This window comes from Hydra viridissima, unplaced genomic scaffold (assembly GCF_058129835.1).
Source record: "Hydra viridissima isolate aposymbiotic clone 2 unplaced genomic scaffold, HvirCarnegie_v1 scaffold_1, whole genome shotgun sequence".
NCBI classification, from domain to species: domain Eukaryota; kingdom Metazoa; phylum Cnidaria; class Hydrozoa; order Anthoathecata; family Hydridae; genus Hydra; species Hydra viridissima.
The window spans coordinates 2425750-2440837 of NW_028324300.1; the positions used below are offsets into that span (position 1 = coordinate 2425750).

Here is a 15088-nt window from a genome sequence, read left to right on the forward strand (position 1 = left end):
ATGCTTTAACAGATTAATGAACATTAAATAAAATAAATTATTCAAAAGGTAATCTCACAACCTAAATCTAGAAATTGAGTTACTACAATCAATGTGCTTGGTGGTGGGCTTTATTTCTAACACCCTTTTTACGGTTTCCCAATCTTTGAGATCTCAAATATAACACAATCGTAGTAGCTTTATGAAGTTAGATTTTCATTAAAACTTATGAATATTGAGGATTATATTAATTATTACCAATTCATACAAAAGCATATAGAAACTGATAAATCATCGGCAAGGTTGTCTATAAGAGTAAACTTGGGAAAGAATAATTGGTTCAACTTTAACTGGAATAGTATTTTTAAAGGAGTAGTTTTTGAGGAGTTTTTCACTGTATATAAATTTGTAAATAGTTAAAAAAATAGTTTGAAAGTTAAAAAAAAATTGGATATTTATGAAGAGAAATAAATGTTTACTTTTACCAGACATTTTTATATCAATAAACATCCTTTTATCTTACCCACTTTTAAAAGACACCAAATCATTAAGAAGCTGGGTTAAAGGTGCTCAATGTGGGAACAAAAGTATATCTAAAAAATGCTTGAACAGTGTAAAAACAGATAATAGAACAAATAATGCCCACACAATTTTTTATCCAGTCAGTATATGTGATCCTGAATAATAATAATAAAAAAAAGATAATGAAAATTGGCAAAAGTGCAGAGAAATTAAAACATTTTTGATAAATAAACTGAAACAAGAGAAGATTACCAATTCAGTATATTGCCATATACGCAATTTAGCAGGAAATGTCGGCCATCAAGCACTAATTAAAGGAAGTGGTTATTTAAGAAGCTTGTCTTCCGACATCAATGAAGATAATTTTTCATGCTTCCGCAGAAATAAGAAAGGCTTTTCGTTTAGGTAAGTTTTGTTATTTTTGTGATATTGCTATAACTCATAACTACTTTTTAAGCAATTTAATATGTAAAATACTTGATCATAATCTTTAAAAGTTTTCTTTACCCAAAGAACAAATTAGTATTCTTAATTAATTATAGTTACCAAAGGTGTAGTACGCATTCAATTAACCTTTGTTCGATAAATACTGGAATATCTTCAAGTATTACGTAGAAACTTACAAACTATTACAGCAAATAATATCAAAAACGCTGTTCGTGAGTATCACAGTATCGAAATTTTATTTGATCCAGAGAGTGAATCTAAATACAAGTCAGAAGTAAACAAAAAATTTACATCAAGGTATTATTTTGTCATTCCATGTTTCGTAATTTCTATTTAATTTATTTATTAATTTATCAGAAACTCAAACTTTTTACGATTTCTTTAACTTTTGCAATTTGTTTAGGAGATTGCTGATGAATAAAGGCTTTATGAAGGTTTGACCAACAGCTTCACCGGAAGGTTTATCATCCAGATATAGATTGTGGATTGAATGAAATTGGAACTGATATATTCAAGGATATTGGGCAACCTTCCTTTTAAAAACTAGTCCTAGTATTCTGAACGCGGTACAACTGTTACAAAACGAATGTTAACAGGAGTTCATAGATTGATAATACTTTGTTTTAGTTACTCAAATAAAGTGATTTTGTGAATAAAAATGGGCCAAAAATCATGAGCACAGTAAATCTTTATCTAAATTTAAATTTATAGTTATTTAAACAAGACTGGCAGGAACCAGTTTAATTACTAACTAATAACAATTTTCTAACTTTAAAGAAACAGCTGTATTTTTACCTTTACCCTGCACCAGACAAAAATATTGTTTGGAATTAATTGCGAATTTAAAAATTATTTCAAAAACCTAGGACAAACAGCTAGGATTTCAGTTCAACGAACTTGAAACATCTACATAAACTTCCTCAAGTATTTGCAATTAGCTCTTGCTGATAACGATATTGATCTTGAAATTGTTGAGGCCCATGGTGCACATGTGTATTTTTTGGCTTTACAAAATTACCTTAAACATATTCAAAACAACCAATTACTATTGTGTGTATTTTAATGTTTTTACATTTTAGATGAGCGATAGTGGAACTCCAATTAAAGGTAACTAAATACTTCAGTTTATTTCTAAAATGCCACCAGATGCAAAAGGTTATGTTTTACATCTGATAATACCTTGGAACTGAGACTTTATAAAAAAAGGGTGTTTGATAAGACTATTTGTTTTAACTTCCATTCACCGAGGAATTGTTTGAATACACCAAAATAGAATATGAACCTAAATGCAGTTTTCTTGCAACTCATCGACAGATGACAGCAATATTCTCTTCTAAGAAACACTTATCTATAAAATTTTTCTCCTTCTTTTATAGAAGACAATATCCTTCAAAAACATCATAAAAACCAATACATAATTACGATTAACGCATATTTACATTTTTTGTGACAATTACCAAAATATTAACTCCGTAGCGTGTAGCATTTTTGGCACGTTGATTTCTGATACCGTTCACCTATATTTGTTTAATTTTGGCAACTGTATTACTATTGGACTCAAATAACTTACGATATATTTACATTAGTTACATGATAAATATGTCACAACATGATCTAATTACTCCGGTCGTTTTTGCTACGTGTGTTTTCAAGAATTTACTTTTGCATCTCAGCGTCAAAACTTCCCACATTGGGCAGAAATGAAAATAAAATATTAACTTGAATTTCCAAAGATACCCCCAGAATGGATTATTATATAAATTTTTTTCATTCAAAAAATGTTACAGATGAAATCAAGCTTATCGTCCAAGAAAAAAAGTTAGTTTGAAAATTTTCTTCACTTAGCAAAAAATATTGAAATGATATCATCCAAAACTTTGCATTTTTACAGCATAAGTAATATTTTTCTACATTAACTCATCACCTAAAATTAAATCGAAGCTAATTAAATTACTTTAACTTTATTATTGTGGATATCCAATGTTTGTTAGGATAACTGTCGTTTCTTGAAATAATCTGTCATTTTCTTTCAGAAAACTAAAAATTCCTAACCGATTTTTCTTCTGTATTCTACAAATGTTTTCTGTTGAAATCCACTAAGCATGATTCCAATTTTTCCCTGTATTCTGGGTGGTTTGTCGGCCTTATAAATCTTTTACTACCCATGCTGAAGGAATGCTGTAAGGGCTCAGTAGCTCGTTCACTGTATTGACCCATTGGCTCTTTTCGAGAAGCAACGAAATCTTGAATGTGATGAAACACACTATGTACTTCTGGAGTCACATTGACCCTTTGCAACTGAAGAAATGATCTCTGAAAATTGGAATACTTTTCAGCATAGCTACCATCAAGGTGATTTTCCCAAAGCAAGAAAATACAACAATATTATACTTTCTCAGTGTGTCAGTTATTTGAAACACTTCAAAAGCTCAGTGGTTCTTAACGAGCCTTTGAAAAACAATTTTATTTTAGGAGATTTTTATATTGAATTTCTTCTACAGCATCATGATCCTGGGTTCTTCTTAAATGTTATAAAATATCTGTAAGACTTCAAATTGTTTGGGCTAAACATGAACTTAGAACATTTGCCATTTGCTATTCTAATGATACGGACGGAAGATAAGAATGATTTGAAGTAATTATCATTGTTTGACAAAAAAAAAAAAAAAAGGCATTACAATCAATTCCAAACACTTTACCAGTATCAAGACGTTTCTAACGACTTATCCTACATAGAATCAATTTGTCAGTACCAAAATCTCCAAACTGATCAGAAAGTTGGGATTCTAGTCCAATGGTTTTTCTAAACTCGTATAAGGTATCTTAAGATTGAGATTCAAGTTATTATATTAAGTGACTGAAGTGTTTTTATAAGTGATTTGAATCTAAAAAACAGAGAGAGTTTTTTGGGTCTAGATTAAACGACTAGAGTTTACTTTCTCCTAATATTAGAATTTTATATTTTCGACTTTTTGAAGATGAAATAAAACATTACTTTTTTAAAGCAGATGAATAAGTCTATTCTAATTAAGTTCCTCATGTGATTAATTTATTAAACTTTTGATATGATCCTGACATTATGAATGACACTTAATAAAAGATTTCTTGAAAAAGTTAAGTAAAGTAAACACACTGTGTTTTGTGGCTATTTTAAAGTTACTGAATATATTTAGCACGACAAAAATTAAGAAGAGAAAAGTTATAGATCCACAAGTACGAGAACTGATAAAATATAAGAGTTTTCAAGAAAAACTGAATAACTTTGAAAAACTCATAAGTAAATGTTTTGAGAATGTAGTCCCAAACTTCCGGAAATTATAAAGCAGAAAATTACAAATAGTAAATAAACTTATAACAAAATGTTCTTAAAAATACTTAAGGTGAACTCTCATCTGAATTTCTTTCCAGCAAATTTGGGTGCTATGAGGTTTTAAGAAGTACTAAGTTAGCGATCTGTAACATTTTCAATCATTATATTACTATTTTGAAAATCAATCAGTTGTTTGATTAAATACTATTATATCTTAAGATGACTTCAAAAACATTTAATAGGTTATGTAAATTTCGAATACTGCATATTAATTGTCCTAATTCTTTTGATCGGCAATCTGTTTGCAAAATAATAACTTTACTTAATCTTATAATATATGCGAGTTTTTGCAAGTGTAAGCAGTTTAGCAACTGTATGTAGTTCGTAATGATTGCTCATGGCTTTGTCGAGTTTGCATGTTCAATAGTGTTGTCTTTTAATGTTATTGATTTAGCCTCTACGGTTTAATTACTGCATTCTGAAAGCATATTTTTTACTTGATACTTTCTAGGCGTCTTGTATAATCAAATTTCGGCAACAAATGATAAAGAAGATATACGGATGCTCGATGAACAAAAAGCTGGGGCAATATATTCTGACCAGCAATACATGTCAATATCTTCATCAAAAGGTAAATACTATGCCATAATAATCATTAACGGTTTTCTTCTAACCTTAACGAAGATAGTTAGAAATTTTCAAATAAGTAAATTGTAAATTAACTTTAAGCAAAGAAGATTTCAGAAACTTGGTTGTGGCATTGACATTGAGTGTAGATAATGCTATTTCCATAAAAAGATAATCATTCAGTAGCGAAAAAAATGTTATACTAGAGAAGTGTAATTAATCTAAAATTAAAAATATGACCTAATCTTGTTATATTTTATGCAAATATGGTCAAAAAATTGATTTCGGCAAAATTTGTTCATTAATTTGTTTATTTATTTCAATTTTGTTATTAATTTGTTTATTTATATCAAGTATAGTTGCTGAAGTATGATGGTAAAGTAATAATATTTAAGAATTGGTTTAAGAACACAGCCTGCACAAGTTTCTAATTTATAAAAATAAACTATTATTTTCACTTTCATTTTCTACAATTACAGATAGAAAAATAATACATTTGTAACTATGCAAAGAAAAGTATTTATAACCAGACCATCACAGAGGTTGAGTTATGCCCAGGTTGCTTTAATATTTTGAGCCTTGTTGTATATCATAGATTTGTAACCCTCCACTGATATCGTTAATCAGAAAAAATAAAAGTATTAATTCAAATGATTGAACATCAAACTTAGTTATTAAAAAGCTTCTTTTTTTTTTTGGCATTTACTGCAGCAAAAAATAGAAAATTTTAAAAAAACCGCTTTCTAGCGTTTGTTGCGGCAAACGTGGTAATCATAAATAAAAAAATCTAGTCTGCGTGCAAGAAGTTAATACTGAAAAATGCCAGAGGATTTTAAGAATTGCGAAAATTGAAATGCATGAAAGAGCATTCAGCTGTAGCCATTGATGCAGGTAAAGTAAGAAATATGCGCAATCCAACACAGATGTTTGGGAAGTTTGGGAAGAATCCAAGCTCAAGCATCTCATGAAGCAAGTAAAGAATCTTGTAGGGTAATTTGAAGTTTCTGGAATATGGCTGTTTAAAAATAATTAAGTTCTCAAATAATTCTTTGAAAAGTTGTTTTCAGTATCTTTAATAAAACTGACCGTCAGCAGAGAAAAGGTCTTCCTTACTTAGAGTATTACTTAGCTATAGGAATGCAAGTAGGTTGCAGATATGTCTCAGCGAAATAAATTGACACAGAAAGCCAGGAAGAACTGATTCAATAATGTTCAAGAATACTGCTGATAAATGTCTGCTGAGAGAAAAATTAGACAAAATGCTGTCATTCTGAGGTAACAGTTTTGTTTCTTGTAGAATAATATCCCACTTTTCACAAACAAGTTGTTAACAAAGTCACAAACAAGATGAAAGTGTTTCATCAGAAAATCCATAATATCTCTTGCTATATCAAGTAAAGCATTTTACAATTCAATGACAAGATTGGTTTTGTAAGTGATTGTAAGAAGTTTTAACCACAAAGTTGACAACAGTACACATTCAAACTATAACATACTTTTGAACTGATCGAAGCTGATTTCGGGCGTCTCTGGTAAGATTGAGAGATTTAATCTTATGGCAGACGTTCCAAACCAGTTTCGATCAACTCAAAAGAATATTTTAAAGTTTATAAACTTAAAAATATTGCGATAGCGTTCAGAATTCTGTCACTCATATTGTTTAGTGTTTGATTCTTGTTAGGTCAGGTGGTGACAACACGACTTTTGTATGTAATTAGTTTAATTGCTTTCATGGGTTCTCTTGTGTTTTCCTCATCTTCGTCAATAAACTAGTACAAATGTTTTTCAGTGCATCTTATAATTGTATTTATTCGAGCGTATACAAGCAAAATAGTGTAAATGTGTACCGTTCTCAACTTTATGGTTAAATCTCCTCACAATCACTTATAAAACCTATGGTAATATAGTATTATATGGTATTTATATATAATGTATATGGTGATATTGGATTTGGTAATACATATGGTAATATGGCATTATATGGTGTTTAAAGGTTTAAAGAACACAACTTGCAATATCTTTGCCACCTTTTTTATGAAGTTATTAAATAAGAGAAACTTCTCTTGAATAGAAATTTTGAATCCATCAACTACGTTTAAATATCATATAAGGAAAGTAGTTTGTTCTTAGTGGGAACAATCAAAAGTGGAATTAATAGTAACTGAAAAGTAATCATCAGGATGAGTTTTATCAATATTTGCCTGTTTGAGAAAAGAAGACACAGAGATCAATGAACTCATTTTTGTATTTCAGTTGTAAGATATTTAACTTCAAGGCATTTGTGACTTTGTTGTGGTTTGCGAACTTTTTCCACATGTTCAGAGAAAAGTGGGTTATATTTACAAAAGAGCTCAATTCTGCCCAAAGAGTATCCAATTTCTCGATCACCTAAGCGCTAACAAACGCAATCATTGTATCCCTTGGACTTGTTTGATCTCTCTGTCAAATTTTCAGCCATTTCTTTTATTATGTTCCTTCTATACAAGATCTGCACGAACTTTTGGTACCTGTATCAAGGCTAGCAGTTGGATGCAATTAAGTTACGGCTGGCAAACAAATATTACTTCTTACACTTTGGCTGTCAGATTGTTTCACAAAGATTTCCTGGGACTGCGGCGAATGAGGTTGTTGAGCAAGTGAAACAAAGTACTTTATGGTCCTCGTTTTTTTGACATCCTCGTCCTCTTTTTTTTGACAGCTTCATTTTTTAACATCCTCCTCTCACGCTTAATTGCACCACTTTGTCTTTTTATAAGTCAAATATAAAACAGAGACTGTAAATAAACAGTTTATGTAATTTTCATTACATAGAAAACAAATAATGCCACACTAATCCAACTGGTCACTTATTTTATTTAGACAATTATGTTCCATCAAGATCAATTGTTTTCCTTTTAAAAGGCAATTTACTAGGCGCTGCGTTACGACAAAAGCGTTGGTTCAGGAATTAATAGATATATTTTGTACCTTTTGGGAATAAAGTTGGTGACCAAAAGAAACGTAGGGTTATACATAATCTTTATTTGCTTTGATTTCCTTAAAAATAGTCTGAAAAATAAATGACAGCTATTACATTTACGGTACCAATAAACGGTGAAAACCAAAAAACCATCGGAGGGCTATTAATTTTTTGATGTTTATTTGACATTTCTGGAAAGTAAATTTTTAAGCTCAAGTTCTTTTAGCTATTTATCCCATCAGCAATTGTCCGCGGCTTCCTGTGACTGAGGTTCCACAGGCTATTCAATGACATATGACATGATCCATCCTGTTAAACTGACTCTGATATTGGTGAACCGGATGATGATAAAATCCATCGATAAAAAAAAAGCGCATGAGTTTATTATTGTTAAGTAATAAAGCTACTGATTCATATTTACAAAAGAATGCTGTTAACTTTTTTAATCAATTTTTTTTTCTTGAATGCATTTTTCTTTTGACAATGACATGCGGTTTCTCAAAACCCCAAATGCGGTAATTTTGACGATCAACAAAGCCATTGAGGTGAAAATGTGCTTTATCGCCAAGGATAATTTTGCTCGAAAAATCAGCATCCACCTCTTAATGACCAATAATCCATCTAACGAACTCTCTTCGCTATCCATGGTCATTAAGCTTCAGCTCCTGTGTTGATTGAACTTTTTAAGCATGGAGACGCAAATCTTCAGTGAATATACGTTGTAGAAAGCTTCTTGAAAATTGTTATTATTGTCAATGACGCCAAAGTAATATTCCTGGACTTTCACCAGCACTCTTACGTACTGCTTTGAGCACTGCATTAAGCACTCCATTTGAGCGGGTTGTTTTTTGATGATAATTTGTTAAGCATCACTAATTGATCCAGTCTCCATGAATTTTTCAATTACGTTCTTCACAAGTGACAAAGTTAAATCAATATTCTGACAATATTTTGTATGAAATATTTGAACAGTCGTCGTCAAACATTATTTTTGAAATATTGTTCAATAATGAAAACGCGTTGTTGTCCCGTATAACGTTCTATTTTTAATAGCTCTAAACTGTCAGGTGTCAAACTGTTTTTGTTTTTTTTTTGTTGCTCACATTTTACTGCACAAATGGTGGCAAATTCAAATCTTGCATGAATTTTGGGACACCCTGCAGTCTAAATATAAACTTATAGTCGTGTTTAAAGGTTAATGACGTTAATTTTTAAAGTGCAGACTTCTAAAAACTTTGGTCTTCAAGTTGATATTTTTTGCTTGACTTCGTCCTACAACCTTTTCTGAGCACTTTGCCTCAGAAAAAGAAAATCAGCTGCTGTATTGAAGAAGAAGATATTTGCAATTAATCCAAACCAATAAAATTATTCTCAAACAAAAGTATTAACAACATCAAAAAGTTTGGTGTTGATTATATTGATATCTATTGAGGAAAATCAGCATTTGCGGATAACATTCCGCCTGTAAATAGTTCTTTGGATTTCGTTTTTTATAATGTTAAACTTGTCAGTGTTAAAAACATTTTTTTTCTGTTTAAGATTTTTCTTCTTGTTTTACTCATTGGATTTGGATTATTAAAGTATGAAAATGTTCAACTAAAAAAACAGGTCAGGAGCAAAACCTATAACCATTTTCACTTTATTTGTTGAACCATATAATAAATAAATATGAATTATCTTTTTTAAGTCACTTCAAACAAATATAACTCCTTATGCAGAGTGAGTTGTCGCAAAGAACTTTCATGTTTTTTTTTCTTTTTCACAAACCCTTTCGTACTTTCAGCCATAGATTACTCATCTGTATCCCTATTGCTATTGCTATTATCAACATAATAAACATTTGTTTATACTTTGACATCAATAGAAAAAAGTAAAGTGGTTTTGTATGTGTGTGAAATTTATTATTGCCTTAGATCTAATAAAAAGTAAATCATCACCAAAATAATTTTAACTGGAACTTGGTACATCTTTTAACTTTATTAAACCAATAAGTAATATTTTTCTTAAATAAGATACTTTCAATCAGAGCATTTTGTAATTTTTTAAAACAAGTAATGAAAGTTCAAAAGCTTTTACTTTTTCTGCAAAAGTTAAAGATCCCTGTGTGAGACAGAAAACTACTAATGATCAGTAAACTACAATTGTGATGCAAATTATTTTAAGGTTGATGAAAGATAACAAAAGTTTTTCAAAAATTTTTTTAACTTCATTATTTATAAGCAAAAAGTAGCAAAGTAAACTGGTTTATTGATGTAAAAACTTTAATTTATCACCCTTATTTGATATTTACAAATTTATTATTATTATTAACAATAATATGTTGAGCAAGTTATTCTGAACAATATCAAAAGTATTCTGAACAATATCAAAAGTAATCTGAAAAATATCAACAGTATTCTGAAAAATATCAACAGTATTCTGAAAAATATCAACAGTATTCTGAAAAATATCAATATTCTAAATAACAAAAGCACAAAATACTTTTAACCAAGATCTTAAAGCATGCTTCGAAAATAATAATCCTTGCTGTAGCTTGAAGCTTATCGTAAGCATGTTCAATTTAATAGATTGACTCCGAGAATAATAGTTAATTTTTTCCTATTTATTTCTTTTATTTGCTGCAAACGTATTTCAAGGAGAAACTAGGAGTATTAAATTTTCATGACCCTTAGTAAAAAATTAATGATATACAGTTACTAAAAAATCTGAATATATTTTTGTTTCAATAAACTTTTTTATTTTGAAATGAGGTCATTCTGGTGAATGAAAACTATGTAAAACTCAGTCTCTGCGTTTTATTCAAAATAACATTTCAGCATAACACAGTTGTATTTAACATAACAATTTACTCTCACTTTTCTGATTCAAATTTATTATGTTCAAAAGCTAAGTATTTTTCTTAAACAAGTCATAAAGTTTTATGAGTCCTTAGCTGTCAATAATGTAGCTTCCCTTTTACAAATTGCTACAAAACCTATGAAAATTTGTTGAAAACCTGTTATTTTACATTTAATCCCCTCAAGTTCATAATTGATACTAAATTTTTTTTAATCAAAATCCACTGGAATTTTAACAACAACTTTTTTTATTTTTGATAACGTTCAAATCACGGCCGAGATTTAACAAATTTTCTAAAATTAGTACTAGCTCTTATCCAAATTCATATTTAGAATGATGTTTTAAAGCATCAACTTTTAAATGTGATCTTTTCAAAGCTTAAACTAATTTTTTAACCGAAATTGAAACCTAATGAAGCTCAGGAAGAAGATTAGGAGTTTGCTTAAAATTTCATTTAAAACCTCATTGTCGTTAAAATACATATTCAAAATGTATCAAAATTTACATCAAAACTATCCTCTTAGAATTTATCGTCCTAGAGAGTTTTTATAAATTACTTCTACTGTTGTGAAATTTTTTTGTCAGCATATCAAAATTTTTATACAATTTATACGACCTAATTTTTCTTTTTAATGCAACGCTAGGAATTCTTTCATTGAAAAGAAGTGTTTTATTCATAAACCTTTAAATCTAAGCTAAATTTTTTTCAAACATCTCATTTTTAGTTTATTACACTATTTTCTTAAATAAGTTTTAATAAGATTATGGCATCTATTTGAATTAAGAGAAGGTATCCTTTTTATGATAGCACTTCACAAGTTTTATCAAGTTTCCTTGGTCCTCTATTAGAAAATCTGTCTATTTCTGCAAAAGAAGCTAACCTTTTACACAAGGATATTTTCTTTTTTATGCAATAAAAACTTTATTAAACGGAATGCTTGTCGTTTCCTGGTTCAAATCCTTAGTCTTTTTGAAAAACGATATTATGAACTTTTTCCAAATGTTTTTTCAAACGAACTAAAGGACTGCTTTTGCATGATAATTTAGAATTTCTAAACATCCCTTATCTTTTTTCGGGAAATCAAAGTGGCTCCAAACCATAGAAGTTTTAATGGTTGAATCCATTTTTATATTAAATTTCTTCCGTCAAAGTCGTTAGGATAAAATTCGGTCGAAGTTCACAAAAGTTAAACAAAATATTCAAATGATACTTTTCATTTGCTAAAGAAACTGTGAAATATCAAAAAAAAATGTGAGAAAACGAATAGGTTGTTCCGGATTCCCTAATTTTATTTCCCGGAATGTCATTAGTTTTCAAACTTATTTTTCCCTAAGGTTTCCCGAGAATGAAGTTTCCGGGAAACCCTATATATATTCAATTTCATAAAAGTAAGTAAAGACGCATAGCTAATATTCCATTTTTACAATTTCTTGCTGTTAATTACGCGTGGTATCATTTATATCATTGTCAGGTCCCTGAAACTAATGTATACAGCGTATTTACTTCAACTATGTTACAGTGGGTTGCATAAATACAGAGTCACTAGTTTTTTTATGCGAAATTTTTGTTTTTTTAAAAATTATCTTTGAAACCAACAAACTTATATGATTAAAAGCGTATTACATGTGTTAATTAATTGATTCTCTATCGAATGGTATATAATTCGAACTCATTAGGTTAACCAGTCTTGCGTAATTATTAATTCAATTAGAACATAACTGTATTTCTAATGTAGCAAAAATATAGAGTCAACTAAAATTTAACGACTTAAGTTGAAATATCTCAGCGAAATGTTATCCGAGCGATCTAAAATTTGGTAATTGATTTCTTTCGAATTATATAAACGTTCTTGCGAAAATAAAATTAAGTTATCATCTTTATATCTTGAGTTTTTCGCATTGGCAATTATTTGGTAAAGTAAAAAGACAAAAATGGGCAGAAAAGCTGTTTCAGACAACGTACGATGGCAAATTGTAGGTCTGCTAAAAGATAAAAAAAAAAAGCCAACGAGAAATAGCTCGAATGTGCAATGTTTCGCTTAAATGATTACAAACAACGTTGAAAAACCACGACTTACATAATGATGTCAAATATTTACCAAGGCTTAGTAGGCCTTTAAAGCTAACTTCAAGAGACCAAAGATATCTCTATCGAAAGTTTAAACAAGACCCTAAAACTTCTTACCGCGAACTTGCTGAAGGGTTTACAAATACGCCTGGTAATGTTAGTGTTAGTAGGTGGACTGTACGAAGATGCCCAAATAAGAAAGGCTTAGATTGCTAAGTCGCTGCTCGAAAACCACTTTTGCTGTCTCAGATCGCCTAAAAAGATTAAAGTGGTGTAGAGAAAGACTTCACTGGTCTGTAGAAGACTGGGCCAAAGTCATTTTCAGCGACGAATCCAATTTTGAGGTGATAAATCGTAAGTCAAGATTACTCATCAAGAGGCTGGCTGGTGAAAAGTTCAAAGAGCGTTTTTGTGTACCAAGGATACAAGGTGGAGGAGGATCAGTCAGAATATGGGAATGCTTCTTCCATAAAGGAACAGGGTCATACAACATTTATAGCGGCAGAATTAATCAGTACAACTACAGAGACCCTCGAAAGTGAACTTTTGCCAACAGCCAGAGCTTTTTACGGAAAACGACAACAATGGATTTTTCAGCACGATGGCGCAACGGCTCACACTGCAATCTTGGTTAAAGAGTGGCTTGATCAGAAAAACATTACGGTCATGCCTTGGCCAGCTCGTTCTCCAGATCTCAATCCCATTTGGGCTTGGATAGACAAGAGATTGGTCAATGAGAGCATAGCTAGTGTTGCGCAATTACAGCAGGCCTTAGAAAAGCTTTGGAAAGAATTTCCAAGAGAATTATGCATCTGACTGGTTGAATCTATGCCTAGACGTGTTCGTGCACGTGTGAAAGTTCGTGGTGCGCACAAAAAATACTAAAATGCACCCTGACTCTATATTTTTGCTCTGTTTTTTTGTTTGTTTTTTTTTAACAGTGGTATATATTTCTCATAAAAAAGTATCTTAAAATTTTTTTTGGAAGAAATTTTTTTTCTTATTTTGTTTATATTATCACTGTTAAAAAAATTTAAAACAATTTAAATTACTAACTTTTTTGTTTGCTTTAAATTTTAAAAAAACATTAAAAAAATCATATTAAAAATCAACTGATTCTATATTTATGCAACCCACTGTACAATTGTCAGTCGTTCGATTAACATTTTTTACTCAGTTTCAGGAAATTTTTAAAAAAGTACTACAAAAAATGTAAAAAATTGTTTTAATATGTATTGCATACGTTTTTAATAAGATCCATGAAGAATATGTCTCTATTTTAAATCTTAATTGGAAGCAATATCAACATCTAAAAGATAATTTAAAAAACTAACTTCTCAAGCAATGGTTTATTAAATTGGTTAAGCAAAGTTGTAAGTAAACAATCAATAACTCAAAATTTTCTATTGTGGATTAACAATCCCAAAATGTTTTTTACTTACGCAAGAAAAATGGTGCATTTCTTCTGGAAAACTGTTGTTACTGCAGTATTTTTAATAAAATTTTTAGTTAAAACTGGTCTTTTTTGAAAAATGGCAAGTAATTTGAATTAAAATATATTGCGTTCAATTCCTTTTGATATCAATTATAATAATACGATCTTCTGGTCTTAACAATACGATCTTCTGGTCTTTTAACTTTTTTTGTCCTTGTTAATACAAAGTTAAAGAAATTTTGGCGTGAACTGTTGAATAAATATTTTTTTTTTGCATGAGCTGCATACCTCATTTTCCCTTTTCTCTATCTCAACTTATATTCAAATGTTCGCACACCTTTTAATTTTGTTTTTCTTAGATATTGATACTGGGGATTTAGAAAGGTTTATGGTGGACGTAAGTCTAAATGAACAGATAAGTGTTGACGTACAGGAAAAAATTAACGAAGTACTGAATTCTCCGTTAAAAGGTAGGAATAAAGTAACCGGTACAAAAGAAGCACTAAAATATATTAAATATTGTCATAAAATTTGAACAATTTACTATAGGACAGTTTGGACGAAGTGACTTCGAAAAAAGTGTCTTCGTCTTTATTAAGAACCTACTCTTAGTATATTACATAAATTTGTAAGTGATACGCTTACCCAACTTAAAATTTCTCACTAATATTCAAATAAAAACTAAAACTATTTTTTTAATTATAACTCTCCAGAAAATTGCATCCTAAAAGTCTTTGCCAGATGTTTACATCACTTATTTTTCGCTTTTTCCTACTTAAGAGAAACTTGCTGTAAGAATCAGGTGAGGCTCAATAGTGACCCTCTTCAAAGTCACAAATTTATTTATACGTTGTTGATATTCACGCTAGAAGCTCAATTCCAAAATTTTTACAGAAAATATTC

At 29.9% G+C, this 15088-nt stretch overlaps 1 pseudogene across 1 annotated transcript in view; it reads left to right on the forward strand.

Moving 5' to 3' along the window:
* LOC149892884 (uncharacterized) overlaps positions 1 to 15088 on the forward strand; it is a 59218-nt pseudogene that overhangs the window by 10965 nt on the left and 33165 nt on the right. Inside the window, exons 11-13 of the transcript XR_016450889.1 lie at positions 2028 to 2055; positions 4770 to 4889; positions 14545 to 14655. The product of XR_016450889.1 is annotated as an uncharacterized LOC149892884 (transcript). The remainder of the gene's footprint in view (positions 1 to 2027; positions 2056 to 4769; positions 4890 to 14544; positions 14656 to 15088) is intronic.